Raw genomic sequence first — 23480 nt, 5'->3', positions numbered from 1 at the left:
CTGAAAATCCACCTGTTCAACACTGCATTCAACCACTGACCACCCCGCCCCCCTATTTTTTGTTTTGTTTATCTCTTTTTGTATTTCTTTGTTTTTGTTTTTGTTTTTATTCTCTGTCAAAGCGTCTTTGAGTTTCTTATTATTATTATTATTATTATTATTATTATTATTATTATTATTATTATAGATACCATTTACAGTATCTTCTTGATATTTTCTATTCTATATTTATATCATTGACCTTCTACTTTCCTCCTATTTTGTATATACTCTTAATATTTAAATGTTTTCATAAAATATAACACATTCAAAAGTGCTGTACAAAAATGAAAGACATTAAGAAAAAGGCATTTTAAACAGTCATTAAAAAGCAACACAATCTACCTGCATTGCATTACTCTAAACGTGTAATAACGTGCTTTAAAAAGCTCTCAAGTTTACAGTGTTAACAAAATAAAGTATACTGCTGTTTCTGGTTTAGTTTACGACGGATATATTTAGTTATTGTTTTGATATTTTTGTAACACAAAAGCGATGGAAAAAACCCACAGCAACACAGAAAAGATGGTCTTAACATGACCCAGCGGTCTAGTAGTTAATAAAAAGCAATAATATCAAAACAAAATATTACTACTAACTTCGTTGTGAAATTCAAACTGAACGGTAAAAGAATAGTTTCCGGTCTATTCTGAGCCTGATCTCTGTAGATAAATAAAAATAAAGAACTACGACAGATGTGTAATATTTAATGCATCCGAACCATTTATTACAATGCATTCATGTGATGACTTTCAAAGAGTAAAGCAAACACTGCTGAATAAAGTATGATTTTACCTTTTACGAAAAGTTTTTTTTCATATGGAATGCAGTTGGAGGTCAACCAATCACAGAGCTTGAGAACTAATCACGCAGTTTGTCAAACAGAGCACATGGTGTAGTCCTAAACGATAGCTGGGGATTCTGGGTATTTTAGTGTCTTCTGCCATCCTTTACTCCGAAAATATTCTCTGTTATCCAATGGGAATGGAAGCTCACATTGCCTTTAAGGGCAGCCGAAACAAATGAATGCCGTGCTTCCATGAGCGTCAAATCCCGCAGCAGATGGGAATACATTGCAATCAGTTGAAAGCTATTTGCGTCCCTTTATGAAGCTGAAGGAGCCTAGGAGCGTCACAACTGCACGCCTCGGGGACCCTGACCAAGCGTCGCTCCTGGACGTTTATGGAATGAGAGTGTGTTGCCGGGCCTGCTTATAGGCATGTTCATATTAAACAGAACATTTCACAACAGAACATCATGGACTGCATTATTATTGTTATTAACATAATTAACCATCTCATAGATTTAAACACTCTGGGGGGCGTGAAACCCTTCCTGAGGTTGACACATATGGCGTGTCATTTGTGACTGTATGCCTGCGACTCTCTTCATGACAGGCAGCACCTGGGTAAGAGTCAGTGTTGCTTTGCTCTGTAGTTGTAACAGTCTCATCTGGTGGCACCTGAGGTTGTGGATGGTGCAAGGGCGCAGGTGTGCACGGTATCTCCTGACCTGTCCTTCATCTGTGCGAACGACGTAGGATTTGGGAGTCGTAGCCTGCTGAATCACTGTCCCTTGTTTTTCCTCTCGTGGAAGCCACACATTTTGACCAGACTGCAGTGGTAACAGAGGATGGGCTCTGTGACGCAGGTTGTAGTTGCGTTTTTGGTTCTCTTTTGCCCACTTCTCTGTCTTCCTGAATTCTACAAAGTGTGGCCACCAGGGACGCACGGTTGCTGGAAGCTGCGGTATGGTGGTGCGTTACTGTCTCCCCATGAGGAGTTGTGCAGGGGAATAACCACACTCAAGAGGTGTGGCTCGATATGTCATAAGCGCTTTCAGTTTCTGTCCCCCTCCTTTCCACAGACCTTTCACTGTTGCCAGTGCACGCTCCGCTTCTCCATCTGGGGCTACTGGTAATGTGTGAAAACCCATACTCTTTGGAAAAGTCTCTGAAGAGCTCACTGCTGTATTGAGGTCTGTTATACCTGAGACCAGTGGTGTAGTCTACGTGATACGCTGGTATACGCCGTATACCCACTAGAAAATGCCAGTGATTTCCGTATGCCCTCTTAAAAATGAGCGATGATGCGTAACAACATCATTTTGTGACTTCACTTTCACGCTTTCGCCCCCTTCTGTGTTAATACTTTTGGACGTCTCGGGCTTCCGTCGCCTTTGGCCTGTTGCTAAGCAACAGCAACACACTTTGTTCGGCTCTGACAAACCCCACGTTTCTCTAACGTTAACAGAATTTGATCCTTCCATCATTCAAGTTCGCGGAGCGCTAAACAGGAAGCAAACATGAAACGAAAACAGACGACAATATTTTAATGTTTTCCGAAGTTTTCCCCTATTACCAGTACAGAAGAAGAGCCAGGTCAGGCGGCTGTCCTAAAGGTGACAGAGAACGAGTCCGGCGCTACCGCAAATTTACCCAGTAAGTGAAATTAGCATGGTTATGATTAACGTAACAGTAGCTAACTAGCTAACTTGCTAGCTAATTTGATCAACGTTAGTGTGGTGGATCAATGGAAGAGAAAGGGAGCGAGATAGTGTGTGTGTGTGTGTGTGTGTGTGTGTGTGTGTGTGTGTGTGTGTGTGTGTATGTGTGTGTGCAGTCATAAACAGAACACAATGTTTATATTATCTCCTTGTTTCGGACACAGATGAGAGCTCCTGGCCAGCCTTGTGGACTGAAAGTTAGGCTATGGAATTTAAGAATAGGCATCCTTGGTTGGGGTGGAGGGACAGAAAGTTAGGTAAATGTCAGCACACATGCAAAGGAAAGCTGATCTAAACAACAGAAATTCAAAAAGTCAATGACTAAGCAAATGAGAGTTAATTCATGGTCATGTTAAAAGTGCATTTAAAACATTTGCACCATTACATTACTATATGTTAGTTATCAGTAGTTGTCAAATAATTAGCTATTGAAAAAGTGGAACATTTTCCTCCTTTTATCTGCTTTTCATGCATTTGTTAGCCATAATGTAAATATTGTAAGCAGTTTATTAAATACTTTTGAGTAAATCTTGGCTCTTTTCTGCAGTTGTTATTGGTAAAAACTTGTATTATGCTAATTAGTCATGGTTTTGTTTATTTCCTTTGCGGCGCTACAAAATCAGTAGGTGTCCTCACAGAACAACGAGTGTCTATGTCTGAGGAGTGGGTGCACTTTAAGATCCAGTCCTCAGATTCAAGCAGATCAACATCTTTGGCCTCTTTGAGAAACAAGATTAGACGACATGAGACGTCCAGAGCACACAAAATAGCCCAGGAGCTCACGGAGAAGGGTGGACAGGATTTAGTTGGACATTTGGTGAGAGCTGTGTCAGAGACTGTGTTTGCAGTAGGCCATATTGAGATTTTGATAAACATGTCGATTAATTGTTCAACCCTAGAAGATAAGTGGGCTTTTTCCATCATTGTTCATTCTTTTATTTTTTTATTGTTAATTTCACTGGCAGTTAAAAGTCACATAAAAATGCTTATAATACATTGACATGTTAACCAGTCTCAAGACTAGTCTATGCATTAGTAAGTGTGATGGTGTTCATGAAGTGTTGCTTCAAGACAGATGTCGCTCCGCGATGCGTCGCTCTAGGATGGATGAATACAATTATTACAGTATACCCACTACAAAAAAGTAGACTACACCACTGCCTGAGACAACCATTTCAGGTATCCCGTTGCGGCTGAATGTTTATTTTAGAGCTGCAATGACTGTGTTGGCTGTGGCAATGTTGAGCTGCGCAACTTCAATGTGGCGTGAGAAATAATCCACTATTAGTAGATAAGACTTCTTTTCCCGGAAGAATAAGTCTCTACCCACACGTTGCCAGAGTTTCTCCTGTACTGGGATTGTCAGCAAAGGCTCTCTCTGATCTGCTCTGTGCTGTGAGCATGTGTTACAGCTCTCCACCAGCTTGGCGATGTGTAGAGACATACCCGGCCACCAGACAGACTGGCAGGCTTTTGCACTTGACAATACCTTGATGACCACTGTGAAGGTCGTTTAGGATCTCTTGTATCATACTCTGGGGAATGACGATTATTTGGCCTTTGGATTGAAGCAGAGGACTCCATGAAGCCACATGACAGAGCAAAAGCCAGGGGGTACACAGAGTCTCTCCTAAGGTTCGAGACAATACTGACCGCTCAGATCTTTCTCAGAATATTTGAAATCACGTCACCCCTCTCCAAGTATCTCCAAACCAGCGGCATGGACTTACTGACTGTCCATCGGTTAGTAATAGGGACCCAAGAGAGCCTCAACAAGTGTGTCAGGGATTTTGATGAGGTGAAAAGAGCAGCAGATGCATTTGTGGAGTGGGCCAATGCTAAGCTGCAGGAGAAGGAGGACTGTGAAGTTGTGGTCCAGGCTGTGCTCCCAGAGAAACGGGTCAGGAGAAAGAAGGCCATGCCAGGTGAGTTGGCTGAAGATGAGCCTGTGTCAGACGCTGAGGCAGACTACAGGATCAAGGTCCACAATGTCCTTCTGGACACAGTCACAGAGAACATTCAGAGTCGCTATGCTTTAAATGGACCACTCTGCACGGACTTTGCATGTCTTGATGAAGGAAATGGGCCTTCCAACAGAAGCATTGCAAAAGCTGAGCGAATGCTTGCAGATGTATGATGAAAGAGCCACTGCTAGAAGACTGCAGGCTGAGCTGCCAAGCCAACTGTTGGGAAAGACTTAAGATGCCCCATTTGGATGCATACAATGTCAGACAACCGGAGGGGAGGATGGAAGAGAAGAAGACCTGGAGCTAGAGAACAGTTGCAACTACTGTGCTATTTGTGTGCATCATGTCTTGTCACAGTACAACTTGCTGACTGATGCCTATCATGTCATTGGATTGGGCTACAAGTTCCTCCTAACACTGTCATTCAGTCAAGTTGCCTGTGAGAGGACCTTCTCCACACTGAAATATGTGAAGAATCAACTGAGGACCTCCCTGACCCAGGAGTATCTGGAGGCATTCATGCTCATGTGCACAGAGAAGGAGAATCTGATGGCTCAGGACACTGATGGAGTGATTGACAGGGTCGCAGAGACAAGTGACCTTCTGCGACACCTGCTAGTGATGTAAGAAAGTCTCTTTGTTTTGGGGTTTCTCAGAGGGTATGTGTCTGTATGCCTTGAAATGGGTTGTTTAATACTGGACAAGTGCTCTCATAATGACTATCACTCTCCTCACCCCGTCGACTCCGGTTGGTTCAGGCATTTCTGTGATGGCTCTGACTTTTTCTGGATCTGCGGTCACTCCCTCTGTTGTGACACGGTGACCAACAAACATTATACTGTCTTTTCAAAACTCACATTTTTCATTCAGTGTGAGCCCCTCTTCCTTAAGCCTCTGTAGCACATTGTGCAGTTTCTCATTGTGTTGCTGCATGTCCTCTCCTTACACAACTATGTTGTCTGCATGACACACTGTACCATTACACCCCTCCAGCATCTGTGACATGCGACGCTGGAAGTGCTCCGGGGCGGATGAGATCCCAAATGGCAGGCGATTGAATGCATATCGCCCGAATGGAGTGATGAACGTTGTGAGAAGCTGACTCTCCTCTGACAATGGGATCTCCCAGAAGCCGGAAGTTGCATCCAACTTGGTAAACCCTTTTCCCCAACCAGCATGGCTACAGATGGGAGGATGTGTCTCTCTCTACACACCCGCTTCCTCGGGTGTGTAAGATCCATGCACAGACAAATCTTTCCCGGCTGGTCCTTTGGTGCCACAACCAAGCCTGCACACCAAAGCCAGTCACTTTAGAAAATCACCCTCATGTCCTCCATGCGTTTCAGCTCGATTTTGTATGGCACCTTTAATTTTCGTAAGCCAGAAAACACTGTGAGGTATTGGGCTTTAAAGAGCCTGTGCAACACGTTCTCACTCCCAACCCGTCACATATTGACGGAAGGTCAGGGCCCCTCCCCGTCACTCTATTACGTACAGGGTACCCCTTGGAAGTCAGTTTTCAACGGACAGGGCTTCCCATTGACTTGCATAGAGCTCCCTGAACGTTGGTAATAGAGGAGTTGGGATTGCGGCGAAATGCTCTCCGCAGATCCATTCTCACAGCGTTTATCAACCTTTTTCTTACTCAATATCAAGCCACACTTATTGTTTTTACTTCTTTATTTTAATTGAATAATGTAGGACTTTTGTTGCTGTCAGTTATGGGGAGAGTAGGGGCTCAGAATACTGAAATCTGTATTGTTTCATCGTTTTTTCCTTCTAATTTTGTATTATTTTCTAAACCACACACTGTTATTTACTCAACAATAACACATAATTATCCTTGTGTTTATTTATTTGTTTGATTAATAAACACAAGTTGGAGTCCATCAGGACCGAGGGTCGGAGCAGCTCATAGTAGTTGCTTTAGAGAATTTTACACCCGGAAGTAAGTATTCTTTCCGCTTCGCTTGACAAACCCTGTGATAGTCCTCGAGCTCTATGATTGGATGTTTCAGTGTGCGCCGAGCGTTACGCCGAGCGTCGAACAACACTTTTGAAATGGGACGGAGCCATGGCAGACTGTCCAAAACTGGATTTGAACGGGTCCACCCCGTCCCCCCCTCCCCCACCCCGTCCTCAGAACTACACATGCTGGCTATTGTGTGTTTTGCAACATGCCCTATGGCACGTCTCTACTGGGAATTGTAGTTTTAAAAGACGTTTTCGTATTTCCCATAATAAGAAGTTGCCAGTATTAAACTGTGTACATCCCTAGAGGTTTAGGGGATAGGAAACACTCAAATTTAAAACATATAATTAATAAATGGGTGAAAATTGCTTGTGCCCATAATGGGCAGCATTAATATATACCCACATGACAGCTAAGGTCAGAAGAGCTTTATTTAACAGCTGGTCTTATGTCTGTGACCCCTCCTGTTGTTAATTGATAAGCCTGAAACATGCACTTATCAAGGTTCAGAGGCAAATATGGCATACCCATCGATCATCTTGCATTACATTACATTGCATTTAGCTGACGCTTTTATCCAAAGCGACTTACAATAAGTGCGTTCGACCAACAAGATACAAACTTGAAGAAAACAGAATCATATAAGTACATCAGATTTCATAGAGCTAAAACATTTCAAGTGCTACTCAACTGGCTTTAGATAAGCCAGTCCTTTATTAGTAAGTGCTTTCTTAGTAATTATATCGCTCGAAGTGGAGTCGAAAGAGATAAGATATACTTTATTGATCCTAAGTTGGAAACATTTGCATTACATCAGCATGTAACAGTTGTAAATATGCAGTGGTAAATCATTTAGTATAATCACACAAATTCTGTGTTTTATATTTAATCATTCTGTGTTCTTTATTTATTGATTGTTCAATACTTGACAAGGTCGGAGATGAAAAACCTGGGTCGCAGGTTCCTCAACAGTGCATTACAAGACATCTATCAATATGTGTCTATACTGTCACGATTCTCATGTTATGTCACGTTTATAGTTTTGTAGGTTTGGGTGTTTTTGCTATTTTCCATGTCATGTTTTCCATTGGGTTATTGTCTGGTCCTTTTCCCTGTGTTTTTCCTCTTGTCATTAGTTTCCCTGGTGTGTCTAATTGTCTGATTATGTTCACCTGGGCCCCTGTGTTTTCTCCTCCCTCCTCACCTGTGTCTTGTTGTGTGATTGAGTCTTGTGTGTATTTAAGTTCTGGGTTGTCTGTCTGTCTTGGTCGGTTCGTCTTGTTCCCTGACTAGTTCTGCGGTGAGTGTTCTGTTTTTGTCATTGTACATTTATCTCATAGCCTTGAAATAAAGGAAGTTCAGTTATAATCTGCATTTGGGTCCTGCTTGTTTCACAAACCGTGACATATACCTCCACCATTAAACTGTCATATTCTGCACATTTCTTATACTATCTACATACATATTAAGAGTATAGTATAATATCAGTTAAAATAAGTGCTTAAACATACAGTAGTTAACATTGCAGGAAAGCAATATATTAGTACTTTGTCAGGCTTAATATGTATACCCCCAAAGCTTTTTTCTTATTCAAAATAAGACCTTAATCTAAAGTATTCTTTAATGTTTAAATAAAGCCTTATTAGTTTGTCTGTCTGTGTCTCCTATTAATATCTAATAATACATTTCAATAATGTGCTTTAACCACCAGTTGTCCCTTTCTATTAGCTGTGCACCGTTATGGTGTACATATACCAATATACCAATTGGATCAAATATTAAAGTCAGCCGAATTAGTATTGATACTGCAAGGAGACGTATTGTGTGAAGAGAAATTGAAGATTTTTTTTGATTGCTGATATATTATTATGATCCACGTCACATATTCAGTTTCGGTGGCAGTTATTCCTGTTTGTCTAGAAGTCTTCTCACCAGGGCTCTATAAATAGCGAACTACGGCAGATATGTAATATTTAATGGAGCCGAACCGTGTATTACAATGCCGTTAGGTGATGACCTTCAAAGAGAAAAGCAAGCACACTCGGAACAAAGTATTATTTTATTTTAAAAAAAAGTTTTCGGATTTCACATCAACAGGAAGTACGGTTAACTATAATGTCCGTGCGCAACAATACCCCAACCCATAGATCCGCGGGTGAATAATAATCACCACATTACACACATCCCTTCACATTTAAATGTACGTTAAAGTATTTTGTGAGGCCTTCTAAAATGTTTTCAAATATAATTAGGGTTGTAGTTGAAGATTTAGTAAATTACTGCGTTGCGCAATCACACAACAGCACGTGCATTAATTCCACAACCACACCAGGGGCGGAGCTTCAGGGGGGGCTGTAGGGGCAGGGCTCCCCGGGCCCGGAACGGTCGGGACCCAATGGGGGCCCGTCGCCGAGGCAGCAGGCTCCGCCCCCGAGATATTCGCCGGCGGGCCCTGCTGCCTCGCGCCACTGAGTGCACTGACGTTCGTGTTCATATTAGGTATAAAGATTTGTAGCCTATAATATGAGTTGAACTTGTTGAACTATTTTCACACTCACATTTAACATTAAAACATGAAAAATTGCAAGTGAATCCCTTCTATTGTCTCCAAATGTATTTTGGGTAAAATCGTCATCAACAGCCGTCCATCAACATCATACGTAAATGAACGTCAACGTCATCATCAATCACTTGTCATTCAACAGAGCACTGCCTAAGCATGAGCAGTTTGCAGACAAAAGTCGAGCTACAACACGCAAAGAAAAAGATAAAAAAGGACCAAGGAAAAGCCAAATTGTCCAAGCTAGATGGATATTTTTTTCGCCCTACTCCTCCTCCTGCGGGAGATGAACCTGAAGTTGTTGCCACTGCCAGCCGTGTTTCATCCCCGAGCCCCAGCCCGCCAACAACGTTAGTGAGGGTTAGCCAGATTTACAGGTAGGCTACAATCACGGACACACACGTCTGTCAGCAAGAAAATGTGAGTTTGTGGTGAATGTTGATATCATGGTTGTTGTTACTTCGTGTAGCTCGGCCACCTATCTTATTTCCTTTTCTGTCTCTCGGCTCTAATGATGATGATAATAATAATAATAATAATAATAATAATAATAGGGACGACTCAGCAGCTGCTAGCTGCTCGTCTAGAGGAGAGCCAGGCCTGACGCTTGACCAGCCGCACCCTTCCCCCTCCGGCTCCTTACCTGCTGCGCCGCAAGGTGAAGAAGTACCGGACACTGGGAATGAAAGCAGCAACAGGTCTCCTCCTCACGCTACTCCTACGGGTGAAACTCAGACCACAGATCATGATGTGTCCTGCAATTATCCTCTGGAGCGTTTTCCGACTGATCGGGCAAACTATTTTGAAAACATTGAGGACGCCAATATCAAAAGATATATCCTTAAAATGGGCCCATGCAAACCCAAAGGTCCATTTCCCAAAGACAAGGATAACCGTTGCTTTTCAGAAAGCTATTACACCTCCACCACTAAAGTTGGGATGAAATTTCCACGTAGCTGGATGTGCTATTCCCCAAAATTGGACTGCTGCTACTGTGAGCCTTGCTGGCTTTTTGCCAACCGAAAGGCACCGTTCTACAACAATGCATGGGTAAACGGAATAAAAGAATGGAAACATCTTTCTACTAAAATTGAGAGGCATGAATCCACTCAAATACACCTTGGTGCATGCGTAGTATATGAGCAGTGGAAAACCAACGGCACAATAGACGCTGACATGGAGAGGAATGTGCGTAATGCCGCCTAATTTTGGAGACAGGTCGTGGAGCACATTGTTAATGTAACTCTCACTCTAGCTTCAAGCAACTTGGCATTCAGGGGCCATCGAGAGGTTCTAGGTCAGGGAAAAGCTGGCAACTTTTTGTCAATAATATAATTATTGGCTCGCTACGACCCTGTTTTGAAAGAGCTAATCAACCGACCAGAAGGGTCAGTGAAATACCTCAGTCACCAGATTCAAGATGAGATTATTTACATATTATCTCAACGTGTGAAAGCTGACATCATTGATGAAATAAACGAAGCCCCATTGTATTCCGTCATCATGGACACAACGCAAGATGTGTCAAAGATAGACCAGTTGAGTCAGGTTTACCGCTACATAACTGTTGTTAAGAACGACATGGATATTGCAACAGATATACAGATCAATGAAGTCTTTTTGGGTTTTGAAGTGACTGAAGGTTCATCAGTTTCAGAGCTTGAAAACAAAATCCTTGGTTCTATAGAGAAAAACGGATTAGATCTATCTAAATGTCGCGGACAGGGCTATGATGGGGCGGCTAATATGAGTGGCGTGCAAGCAAGAATAGCCGAGAATGAGCCCCTTGCCCACTATGTTCATTGCGCTGCTCATAATCTCAACCTAGCACTCAACGACTCTGTTAAAAATGTCCCTGGAGTGAAGCAGTTCTATGACACTGTAGAGACGCTCTACAACTTTGTTGGTCACAGTATCAAACGATGGGCATTGCTCAGTGAGTTAATGACGCCAGAGAGCAGAACTATCACATTAATGTCCCACTCGCTGATCATCTCGTCATGATGCACTTGTTGCGTTAAGGCACATATATGGAGATATTATAAAAGCCCTCGTCAAAATATCCCTTACCAGTGACAAAAAGGATGAGCGCAATGAAGCAAGTGCACTCAAGAATGCCATAAGCAAATTTAGCTTTCTATTTTTGGTCAACATGCAGACCAAGATTTTGGAAAGCATAAATTGTGCTTCACATTTACTGCAAGCAGAAGACGCGGATATTCTCAAAGCATCTACTCTACTGCAAAATGCCATCAGTGTTTTGGTGGAGTATAGGGGACAATTTGATGAGGCGAAGTCCGCCACTCAGTCCTGGCTACTAAATGGGGAAGTCAAACACAGTTTGAAACAACCAGGGCCAGGAAAGTTAAGAGACACTTTGATGAACTTTCTGAAGACAGTGACGCAGAGAGCAACTTTCAGGTGACCGTTTTCAATGCATGTCTCGATATAATCATCCAGCAACTGTCCCAAAGATTCACCATCTTAAATGCAACTGTGAACATGTTTGAGGCAATTCACCCAAACACACTACTACAAGCAAAGGATGAGGATTTACACCAGCCCAGCGGCTTAGAGAGCACTACGGTCGGGACATCGCCGCCAGCTTCCCTGGCCACCTGCTTTCTTTCAGAACCTGTTTCAGGGACCAAATACAAAAACTAAAATCTGTCGCGGATCTGGTAAAAATGCTCATTGTTTACAACCCAGTAGTAGCATCTACATTCAGTGAGGTTTGCACAGCCTTCATCTTATTTCTGACTCTTCCTGTCACCGTGGCAACCGCCGAGCGCTCTTTCTCCAAATTAAAACTCATCAAAAACTATTTGAGGAGCACGATGGGACAGGAGAGACTGAGTGGACTGGCCTTGCTGTCCATCGAAAGTGACCGAGCCAAGAAATTGGACATACAGCGGATTGTGGACGAGTTCGCGGAGCGCAAGGCTCGCCGAGTGCCCTTCAAGTAGTGGTGAGTACACTTCAAATTGAATTTGTACAGTAGCCTACTTGTACGTGAATGTATGGGCCGCCGTGCCAATTTGACACTGCTGTGCTCTCATGGTGGCGGCTGGCTGTCCATGGTGAATGGTGTGTCAGAAATGTAGTCATTTTATTAGGCTATGTTTTCGTTGTCCTTGTGGTTTGTTGGACTTTATGTCATGTAATATCGTTATTATCTCTGATATATATTTCGTTTCTATACCCTTCGCAGAAACGAAATCTTAAATATTACACCTTTTCTTTAGTTACTTTTCTTTCAAACATTTTTTTAAATTGTAATCTTACTGACTGAGCGACTTTTTATGCACGAGCGTCAGATTACCACCCCGGACTCCCGATATTTTTGTCAAGCTTTATTGGGTTTAAAGGGCCCGGTCATATGGCCCCGCCCCCCGGCCCGGGTCTGATATGTGCCGCCAGTGAACCACACACATGGATTAACATCGATTTAATACATTAATGTAGCCTTTGTTTCTGCTAAAAGAGGTGTCGACCAGCTGGGGCAACAAGAAAATCGGCGAAATCGAGTGTGACTATTAAAAAATAAATAATTATTACATTAGTATTGTCAATAACAACCGACCGTCGGGGTAGCATTTGCCGTGGAGCATTTCTCATGGCGTCTATTATCAACGCTATGGGAGGTCTATGAAGGTCTATGGGATGGCCTGCCCATTGAAAACGGACTTCCAAGGGGTACCCTGTACGTAATAGAGTGACGGGGAGGGGCCCTGACCGTCCGTCAATATGTGACGGGTTGGGAGTGAGAACTTGTTGGCCTGTGACAGCCTCCCAACAACTGTTGTGCAATGAAATATTGGGCTACTAGTAATCTCGAACAGTCAGCTTAAAAAAGAAGGTGCGATACCGTTCCTATAAATATCAATAATTTCGAACATCGCGGGGAAATTACTTCGACTCATTTTGAAGTTTTGGGGGAAGCCGGAAGTGACTTCAACGCGGGAATGCTTCACTGTGCGGCGATAGAGCCGTACACGGACAAAGTGTGTTGTCATGCGTAGAAATGGTGAATGACTCAGTTTAGGTACGTTAATAACGTTTTAATGAAGTTTACTACAGTATATTCATATTTGTTAGTACTTTTCATTTCAACATAAACATAAATGATCATGGTGAAGATGATGCTTAAAAATCGGTATTGAGAGCTGCTGAATTTCCTCCCGTCGGATGTGATATAAAAACAAATCGATTATTTTTGTAGTTGTAAACTCAAGTGGATTAAACTATATTTATTAGTGCTTTTGTAACAGATGTAAATATGCAGTGGGGTTTATTTAATTGTTTCTTGTATAATCACAAAATATTCTGTGTTTTATATTATTTTATTCTGTGTTCTTCATTTTATTGATTGTTAAATACCCGGCAAGGTCGGAGATCAGTGTGGTCGCTGTAGTCAGGAGTGTATTGTTGTGAGGACTTTCCCCCATATATATTGTGTCCCTCACGTTTCCTCTGCCCTTTTGTAAACGTTCCACGTGAGAGGAGTGACTGTGGGAAACTGATGTAAAACTGATTGTTTTATCTATTGTCAGAAAATAAACAGATCGTCTCAACTCTACGCTGGCTCGGGTCTCGTCTATTCACACAACGCAGAGCAATTAACCACACCAGTTATACTTTCATGTCAATTCGGCGAACATATGATACATTAAATGATCGTGAGGATGATGATTAAAAATTGTTTGTTTGAGCCAGTCTGCATTTCCTGGTGAAAAAACAAATCGATGCTTTTTGTAGTCGTAGTAAACCAACATGGATTAAACGTGTGTTTTTTTTTACCACAATGTTGGGGAAATTAATGTATAAAATGCACGGATTATGATTATTATGATTATTATTTTTATTCCCACTCCGATCGGGACACTAGGTCCACCGATTCCCCGCAGCGAGGCTCCCCCCGTTGACAGTTTACGGCTGGGTGGGCTGGGTGCAGTGGCGGACTGGCCATCGGGATGAATACTTCCAAACTCCTGACATTTTCTCTGTCCCGACTCCCGAGTCACCAGCTGAACGTAGCCTGTCGTTAGCTTACTGCTACTATTAGACACTGCACCCTGCCCACTCTGTTGCCAGATTTGAGAGAAATAAGCAACCAGAGGCCTGTACTACGAAGCTGGTTCAACCTAACCTGGATATGTTTGAGTTAGCCGGTTGGCCTAATCCAAAACATACGCGCTCTTGCTAAACTGTACTACGACACGGGTTATCAAGTGGATCGCTCAAGCCAGCCGTGTCCTATCGAGTTAGGTGCCCGTTCACATGAAAGGGGTGGTATTTGGAGCATTCAACCAATCACAAACATGGACAAGCGTACTGACAGCGCAGCGCGTCATACTTCCTGAATGAAAAGTCAACTATAATATTAGACATATGAAGAAGTTAAACTTTAAACATCCATGACTTACACACTTTATCCAGGATAAAAGCCACATAGCAAGGTGCAAGGTGAATTCATCTGCAAGGTGAATAAAGCTGGTAAAAGAAAAATGGTTTTGAACGCGTACATTAACAGGTTTATGATACCACTGACCCGTCTAAGACACCAGTGGATCTGACTTTAATTACATTTGACTCGTTTGTTTCGTCAATTTAATGTGTTGCTTAAAATAATACTTCTGCATACAGTGAGTAAGTGACACTGTGACGGCCAGATACGGCTCAGCTGACTCAGATAAAGAAATATGATACATTATAATGTGATATGCCGCGGACTGTACTTAATGTTACTCTGATCCGGTTACTTATGTTGTGTGTTAGAAATTAAAATCAATGTTTTAATGGGGAAATGTAGTTTAAACATGCCGTCAGTTTTAATGGTGTTTTATACTGAAAAAACAGAAATTCTTGTGCACAAGCAGTTATGCTTTCATTCTGAAAATCCTTCATCTACGGTTAGCATTTAGCATGTGGCTAATATACGATTTCCTAAAGAGGTGAATTTAGTAGCAAAATGATATGGAGTGGTGCAAACCGAAGCCTACTGATTTAACACTACAACTATAGATGTCGAGATACTACCATGCTGAATATTAAATGAAGGTAAAGTTTATTTGAATACATTATTGTTTACAGACGAGAGTAGCATGTGACAACATCCGGAATGACCGGAAACCAAACGAGCCGAGAAGTATTTTTTAGAGTATTGATTACAGCGTTTAGAATGTGTTAAATGAAAAACCATGAAAGAGAATATGAGGAGAAAAGGCGTGTTAAGCATATATTGAATGTGAAAAGAACCAATCCTCTGTTTAAATGCAACAACGGACATTGGAGACGAGGCGAGCTGGCAGGCGGGGAGGAGCCAGCGGAGGATATATAACAGCACCGTAGGAGAGATCCACTCTCTTCTCTTCCCTAACGAGGAGCGGATCACAGCTGTTTGTCTGACTGAACAATATCATGCTTGTGACCAACCCGCGCTTTTTTAAATTAAAGTACCCAATTGAACTTTCACAGAGACTCCATTTAGTCTCCTTTTAAAGCTTCTCTCCTGGACGGGAGAATAACGAACACAGTTTACAATCTGGTGAGTTCCCCGACGTGATCCCGCTGACCGAGGAGAGAAAACCAACCGGCTGTTTCCTGGAGACGCTTGCAGCCATTCGACACACAAGAGCTCAAATCAATCGGTACGAAGAGGCCTGTTATGACAAAGATTCTTCACTAGTTAAACTAGGCAATGTTAGATTTGTGTGTTTGACGGCAGCCGGCGGATCCTGAAAATAGTTGTGCATTTTAATGTTAAAACAACCCAAATTGATAAAATAATCACTCTAAAACCACGAGGCGTTGTTTTGTCACAAGCAGGGTGAGTTCACACTTTCTTTTGTTCCATTAACCCTGCATGCTATTAACCATGTGTGGGTGTTGAATTTTAAATATAAATGTGTGTGGACATTGTACTTCGGATAGGTGCCTTGCTGTTTTCACATAGGTGTCTTTTGTTACGTTCCTAGTTAGTTAGCCTATGACGTAAGGGTATATAGCCCATTTGACGATTTTTGTTAAGATCTGGAGACATAGCGAATCGGTTAAGGGCCGAGTAAGTGAAAACCAGCAGGGCATAGTGAATCAACTCAGGGTTAAGACCAAAGTCAGTGCTTTAAAGAAAGTCATTTTCAAGAAAAGGCTTGGTTAAGGTCTAAGCCTTTATCAGTGGTTAAAACTGTTCTGTTTTAAACAAGATATTGCAGGTGGGTTACGGTAATCGGAATTACAACAGCAGTGCAGTAATAAGACGACGGTCTATTATTAGTTGCTGATAGGTCTCCATATTGGTCCCGGTTTGGCGTGTCCAAATAGCAACAGTTAACCATAGTCGACTATAAAGTCAAATATTACGTGAACAGGTTTATAGCTAGTGCGTAAGGGTTCCTAACTTTAAGTGATGATATCAATAAGATAAAGCCCATAGTCGACTATAAAGTCAAATATTACGTGAACAGGTTTATAGCTAGTGCGTAAGGGTTCCTAACTTTAAGTGATGATATCAATAAGATAAAGCCCATAGTCGACTATAAAGTCAAATATTACGTGAACAGGTTTATAGCTAGTGCGTAAGGGTTCCTAACTTTAAGTGATGATATCAATAAGATAAAGCCCATTTTTTCATAGTAGCCCATTTTTTCATAGAAAACTAGATAGAAATGTTTTTTATTTTAAATTAAGTGTTGTTTTGGCTTGTATTTCAGGGTTTATAATACCCCACCAGTGGTTTACTTTAATACTGTTTGTTTAAAGATCACCTCGCCATTGTTTAAACTCCCACCTGAGAGCCGCATGGACAAATCTCTTTGTCTACAGGTCAGAGTGCGAAATAATCGGGTGCCATCTTGTTTACACCCCACATGTGGAAAAACAAAGACAGGGCAATCGCCATTTCATGAAATGCAAATTCAAAGCACTCCTTTCTTTGTTCTTATGCAGCTGGTTTCACTCAAATTAGGCATTTTCCTGACCTCCATCTTGTGAAGAACGAACAATACTTCTGGTCACAGTTGGAACTAGAAGGCTGAATCAATTTTTGGATGTTAAAGGGAAGGATTGTTGTATTTTCAAAGTTTTGAAGTATTGCTGCTGGCAAAAGTGTATTGGCGGATTATTGATCTAATTCTGCTTGCAAATGTGTTTTGGCGGTTTTTGAAATATTCCTGGTTGCAAATGTGTTTTGGCGGTTACGTGCTGTGTTGTTTAACCATAGTGTAATGTTCTTCCTATTTTAAAGATACTTTTAAGGAAAATAAGTTTCTCCTTGTTAAAAACAACTCAGTTTTGCAACAGCTATTCCCTAGTGGATTAAGCTAGGAAATTAAAATAGCGCACTCTGGTGGTAGTACAGAATTATTACACAAATAGAAGAAACACCATACCATGTGAACTATAATTTTAAGTGTTATAAATAAACATAAGCTTGATCGCCAGAATAGAATTGCAAAGTGGTTTCTAATTGTAAGATGAGAAACTTTACATAATAAAATAACCTAGACTGTAGAATATTCATACACCACTTTATTGAAGCTAACACAAGTTGATACATTTGCATAATTTCATACACTTCGTGCACTGTACACAGTGGATTTAGATTTTTACCGCAGATTTCTATTTTCATATTTCAAAGTCAAAACCATACTGTACACTGTACAATTTTTATTTTTTAACTAACCTAACCTGATTTAAAGTTAAGATCGGATGACATAGGATATTTATCAGGAACAAAGGTGCTAGTCGGAGGATTAGTGCTTCAATCTTTGATAACTTCATAATTTCATTCGAATAGGAAGAGAACATGCCACTTATAGACACTAAGTTGAGACCAGACGCAGAGCCATGCACAACTGCAGATATTAAGGAAAGGGTAAAAATCAGATCAGATGCTACAACAGTTCCAAATCTTAGACGGAAGACATTGACCCAATATGAGAAACTGTTGGAACAGTGGCAAACGAGAGGACTGTTTCCAGCAGATGATCAGCCTGGACCAACGAAAGCCCATAGAAAAGCTGTAGTTGAACATGAGAATGCTGAATACCTACAACAGGAAAAAGCATGGATCAAAGCCGGACAACCCTCTTGGTATGGACCTGAAAACATTGCTATGAACAGAGCTGAAAAAAGAAAAGTTATGGTTGCAAGTCTGGTATTCCATCTGGAAGATGCCAGCCAAGGATTGACAAACAGCTTACATGTGGAAGAACTCAGCAGAAGAATGGAAGAGGAGACCAACAGAATAATGGAAGAACTCAGAAGAATGGAAGCAGAACTCTGCAGAAGAGAGGAAGAATCCAACAGAAGAATGGAAGAACTCGGCAGAATGATGGAAAAGGAACTCAACAGAAGAATGGAAGAGCAGCTCAACAGAGGAATGGAAGAGAGACGAAAGGCAGTTGAAGCCCATAATGACATTATTGAAGAGAGACGAAAGTCAGTTGAAGCCCATGATGACATTGTTGCAGAAAGACAAAGGGAGGAAGATAAATACCAACAACTTCTGGCAGAAAGACGACAAGAAGATGTAAGATTCCAGGACATGATGGCAGATAGACAACGGAGAGAACAAGAAGAACGAAGAACCGGTGCACATACCTCCATGCCATTGATAGCGGCTGGAAGAGGAGGATTTCAATACAAATCATGGACTCACAGAGACATGGAAGCATTAGCGGCAAAACTACCTCCACTTACACAAGGAGGTCAGAAGTGGGTGAATGATCTGGAGAAATACACGGTCCAAGACCACCTGTGCTTGGGAGACATGAGGGCACTGCTTGGACGGATAGAAGGAAGACTAGAGGCAAGAGCAGTGGATTCCAAGGCCAAATGCACCAACTCTCCAGATTACATTTTCTTCAACAAAGTCAGGTCGAGGTATTGGGCTGCCATTCGTCAAATCTAACCAACAACACGGAGTTTACAGGCCCTCAACTACCTGAGAAAAGAACCGTGGGAAGACATGTATGCCTTCCTGAAGAGATGTGAAGGAGTGTGGGAGGACTGCACTGGAGAACAACATGACGTTTCACCGTCTGTCGTAATGCTGTGGAAAAACGCGGTCATTAACGCCCTTCCCCAATCAGTTAAGGCAAGCCTGGGAGATGTGGTGGTATTAGATGCTATACCCATTGAAGAATGGAGACAACATCTCATTTACCACGATATGAAATACCAAGCAACCCAGAGGGAAAAAGACGAAGAAATTAAAACATTACAACTAAGACTCTTGAAGATACAAATGGCTGAGAAAGATACCGAAGCTAATAAAAACAAGAAAGCGGCAAGACAAATGGCAGCTACATCAGAGAAGGCAGTGCAGATTCCTCCAACAATTCAAGCTCAGGAAGAACCAGAGAATGCAGTGCAGACATCTCAAACAGTTGAATCTCAGATAGTGCCAGAGAATCAGATGGAGAACCAACAACCAGGAGGTTTCCGAGGAGGCAGAGGCAGAGGAAAAGTTCTCCGGTTCGAGGGATGCTACATATGCAATCAGCTGGGCCATTGGGCTAGAGATTGTCCACAACAACAAATGAAATACCCACCACATGCACCAAACAACGGCCCACCATGCAGTTTCCATGATGACGACGGAGGCAGGGGGTCCCAGAGATGTCAAAGACGCACAGGATTTCCAAACATGAACCAAATGCCACTGACAGCCTGGTATCATCCACAACAATGAGGAAGCTTAGAGGACCAAACCATCAGGTGATGCATCTTCAGCACTAGAGTATTTAGAAAACCAGCTACATTGAGCCACGTATGTCACCACAGGAGGGAGAGGTTGAATGTTATTTAAAAGATAGTGAGTAGAATATTGCATTTACACAGAGCATCCACCAATTAGAAGTAGCAGAGTAGAACATTTAGCAGACTATTTTTGTAATTATGAGAAGGATACAGATTACAAGTGATGTTGTTCCCCCACACAGAAAACTATTGTGTCCACACAACTAGTGAGGTCAAGAAGACGCGCTTCCACCCAAAATATGCAAGGGGCGGCGATACACCTGACGTGAAGCTGTCCAGACCTGAAAACAGAAACTCGATTCTGCTGTGGTGAAGTCTGGCTACAAAGGGAGGTGTCCGATAGGGTCGCTTGTCTCAAACCAGTGAAGAAGTCAACAAGAACCCAGCAGAACTAGAAAGTGACTGTTAGTGGGAGAACTGTGACGAAGCGACAGAGACTGGCCCAACATTTTCCAGCCAGTACATAGATAGACCCCGTCAGAAGACCGGGGCTGTGTTTAAAGGGGAACTTCATTTATTCTTAGCCAGAAGTGCAGTTTTTAATCAAACAATTATGTGATTTATGGAGTCAGATTACATTTTTCTCATAAACACAATTTTATAATCGGTCTGAAGTGTCTGTTTTAAGGCATGAGCCGCAGATTAAATAACATAACACTGATTAAGAGCTTGGATGAAGAAGTTGTAGGGTTTTTACAACAGTTTCAAGAATCAGTCTTTATTTATTTATTCTTGAGTAACTTTACTGATTTATAGTGTAGTGCGTAAGGCAATATCTCATTTGAGTGAGGGGCACCAGCCCTTCATGCAGGTCACTCTCTGTGAGAATAGTTCATATTTTCCCTCCAGTTTGGAGAAAGATTATTTTATCATATGTTAGTTCAGCAGTGTCAACCAATCCTCTAATCCTAGAGTTATTGAGACGCATTAGCGACACCAGGGGTATTGTTTTTCGCAGCAACGATGATTCATAATACCATGACAAAAGCCATTATTGAAACAAGTAAACTATTAGAAGTGCTAATGGGAAATGTTTTGTGAATATGCATTTATGCCATCAGAAAGCCATACATCATATGATATTTGTGTACGCCTTGTGGGTACACGGAGAATTTATATTTATTTAATGCAACGTTGTGGGATTTCCATGTCCTGTTCATAATACGGTAATCATTACAATATTAATTGAGCATTTTATGCTCAAAGGAGGGAGTGTCATGATTATACAGATATGTTGATTTCAGTGACGTTGTAGTTAATAAATAATAACATGTAGTCAACAATAAGTCATAAAACAACAAGAGGTATGCCGAAGCTTGGGCCTTCTCCAAGGAGGGAGTGGTCCAGTTTTAGATATTAGACAAATAGAAGTGGATGAATATGTCAGAACTCTGAGTAATATTATGCAAGTTTTGTCTACACAGCAGGCTAGGAAAACTACAGAGACACCAGCAGAGACACCAGAAGAGACTCCTGTTCGGCCAGGTGATTGGGTGAGGGTGAAAGTTCACAAAAGACAGTGGGCTCATCCCCGGTGGACGGAAGCGTGAAAAGTTGTAACAAACTTCACACGCGCTCCGGTTTAAAGGTAAAGAAAAAGGAGCAAATTGACACCACCTCACACATTGTCACCCTTCACTGGCAACTTCCAGAACATTATTGGGAGTTAGGACTGATTTGGCAGAGCTGGAACAAAACAATAAATAGAAATAAGATAAAGATAGAAACAGCTCAAAAGACAAATTGTCTATAGATTTTTATAGATTGTACATTAATGTGAAAACCTATTTTTTTTGTTTTACATCTGAAAAAGAGTCCAATTTTTTGTATGTTATTTTTGGACTCATTATTTAAATTCTGTAACGGACACAACCAGGGATAAAATAGAGATGATGACGAGAACAAAGCCAAACCAATTGTGGGGTCCCCTAGGGATAAGAGTCGGAATAGCATTGTTGATTGTGCTCATTACACTTGGCACCTTGTTGGTTGGATGGGGAGTACAATATCAAGTAAAACATGGAACCATTAGTTCACTCATAGAGAATGCCCACATCACTAACAAGACTCCAGCTGTGTTTCACAGACTTTCACTTATCCTCAGAGCCAAAAGATCAGCTGAGCAACAAGAGGAGGAGTTAGAAATACTCGGTCCCAAACAAGAGTTATAATCAAGATGATTCACCCCCCCTATATGCAGTTCTTGTATCAAATGATGAGATGGGTTTAAGTGATCGGGATATGTAAGTGATGGGGATTTACAGATTAGGGGAATCTCTAAATACACTGGATCCATGTTTTAGTCTGTACCAGAAACACCCCCTGTTAAGTTTATGAACAACCGACCGGTGACCTGAGTAGAATTATTGAAAATGATTACAGTTGAAACAGGCTACTAACCCAAAAGTACAGCTTTGTACGTACAAACTCTATGAACAAAATTTCCTAGCAGACAGTGGCGACATTGCAGATATGTCCAGTCACCAAAGTTACTTATGTTCTAAATAACAGTGAGATTTAAAGTGATGGAGAAAATATGGAGACGTTCCTTTATAGTGTGTGAAATATGTGGTGCTTGAAACATCTAGGTATTTAAATTTATGGAAGAAAGTGGTTTCCTGAAAGAGTTAATTGGAGTAAACATGTTACAGTGGGTGAAAACAATGTTTAGGGATATGGTAAAATTATTAGAAAACATTAACTGGGCTTAGATGACATTTAACATCAAAGAAAGATAGTATGGTTAGGAAAATAGAGTGGGAAAGATTGGATTTATTTTACCTCAGTGTGTTAGAATTAACTATAGATAATGCGTCCTGAGATCTCTCTCTCTCTATCTCTCCGCCTGTCAGAACGCTACGACCCCAACTTCCAAGCAGACAAAAGACCTCACCACGGAAGACTCCTCCTCCTCCATCGAACAGACAGAGAAGCAGAGCTGAACCATCTCCACCTGAGGAATCCAGAACTACAGGTGACATAAAAGGCACACTCTCATCGGTCCCCCACAGGACATGAAGTTCCAAGCTGAGCCACAAGATTTGGACACAAGAGCAGAGTGTGGGACATGAGAGCGGAATACGCCCTCCATGCAACAAAGTAGAGACTGTAAAGGAGGAGATGAAATGCAAAGCAGATGGGACACTGAAAAGAGTTACAGCGGAAGGATCCAAGAGCAGATGGACTGAGGAGAAGGTGGACGGAGGAGAAGACAGGCCGGAGGAGTTGGCATGGTCCGGCAGAACGTGAGGGGGTCGTGGCTTGACAACCAGAGGGGGAGAGAAGGAAAACGGGAGTGAGTGAGTTTACACATAAACACACTTATTCACCAACGAGAAATACGGAAAGAAAAATATTTATTAGCCATGATTTAATCAATTGGTTAATTTATAAAGAAAGAAAGAGAAAACTATTAAATAACCCTAAAAACACACTGAGGGTAGAACCTATTATTCAATCTTTTCATCATATGAACAAATTATTCTTTAAGAGTTTTTTTTTATTCATGTGTGAATTTGGGTAAGATTTAATTTGTTACAGTATAGACCTACAGTTTAAAGGGATGGTTTTAGTAACCACTCTATAAAAGCAGACAAATCTTTATTTGTATGGAAAATGTTAAAGGTAGAGCTAGTACCAAGCCAAAGATAGTATTCCAATCTAGAGTATTGAT

General features: G+C 41.6%; 2 protein-coding genes across 6 annotated transcripts in view; one reads left to right on the top strand and one right to left on the bottom strand.

Annotated features, from left to right (window-relative positions):
• The window catches only part of LOC307037889 (immunoglobulin superfamily member 21-like), a 166295-nt gene that overhangs the window by 104029 nt on the left and 38786 nt on the right, over window positions 1-23480 (bottom strand). The window lies entirely within an intron of this gene.
• Window positions 2263-23480, top strand: part of LOC307037892 (uncharacterized protein) — a 51743-nt gene continuing 30525 nt past the window's right edge. For 2 of the 4 annotated variants that reach the window (XM_079679098.1, XM_079679094.1), the window contains exons 1-3: window positions 2263-2479; window positions 21232-21395; window positions 22660-23106. The gene's annotated coding sequence lies outside the window, so the exon portion shown is untranslated. The remainder of the gene's footprint in view (window positions 2480-21231; window positions 21396-22659; window positions 23107-23480) is intronic. The other 2 variants (XM_079679095.1, XM_079679096.1) reach the window with 2 other exon arrangements.

Source organism: Notothenia rossii, assembly GCF_949606895.1.
Source record: "Notothenia rossii genome assembly, chromosome: 4".
Lineage (NCBI taxonomy): Eukaryota > Metazoa > Chordata > Actinopteri > Perciformes > Nototheniidae > Notothenia > Notothenia rossii.
The sequence above is the reverse complement of the archived record's forward strand: the minus strand, read 5'-3'. Positions and strand labels throughout refer to the sequence as shown.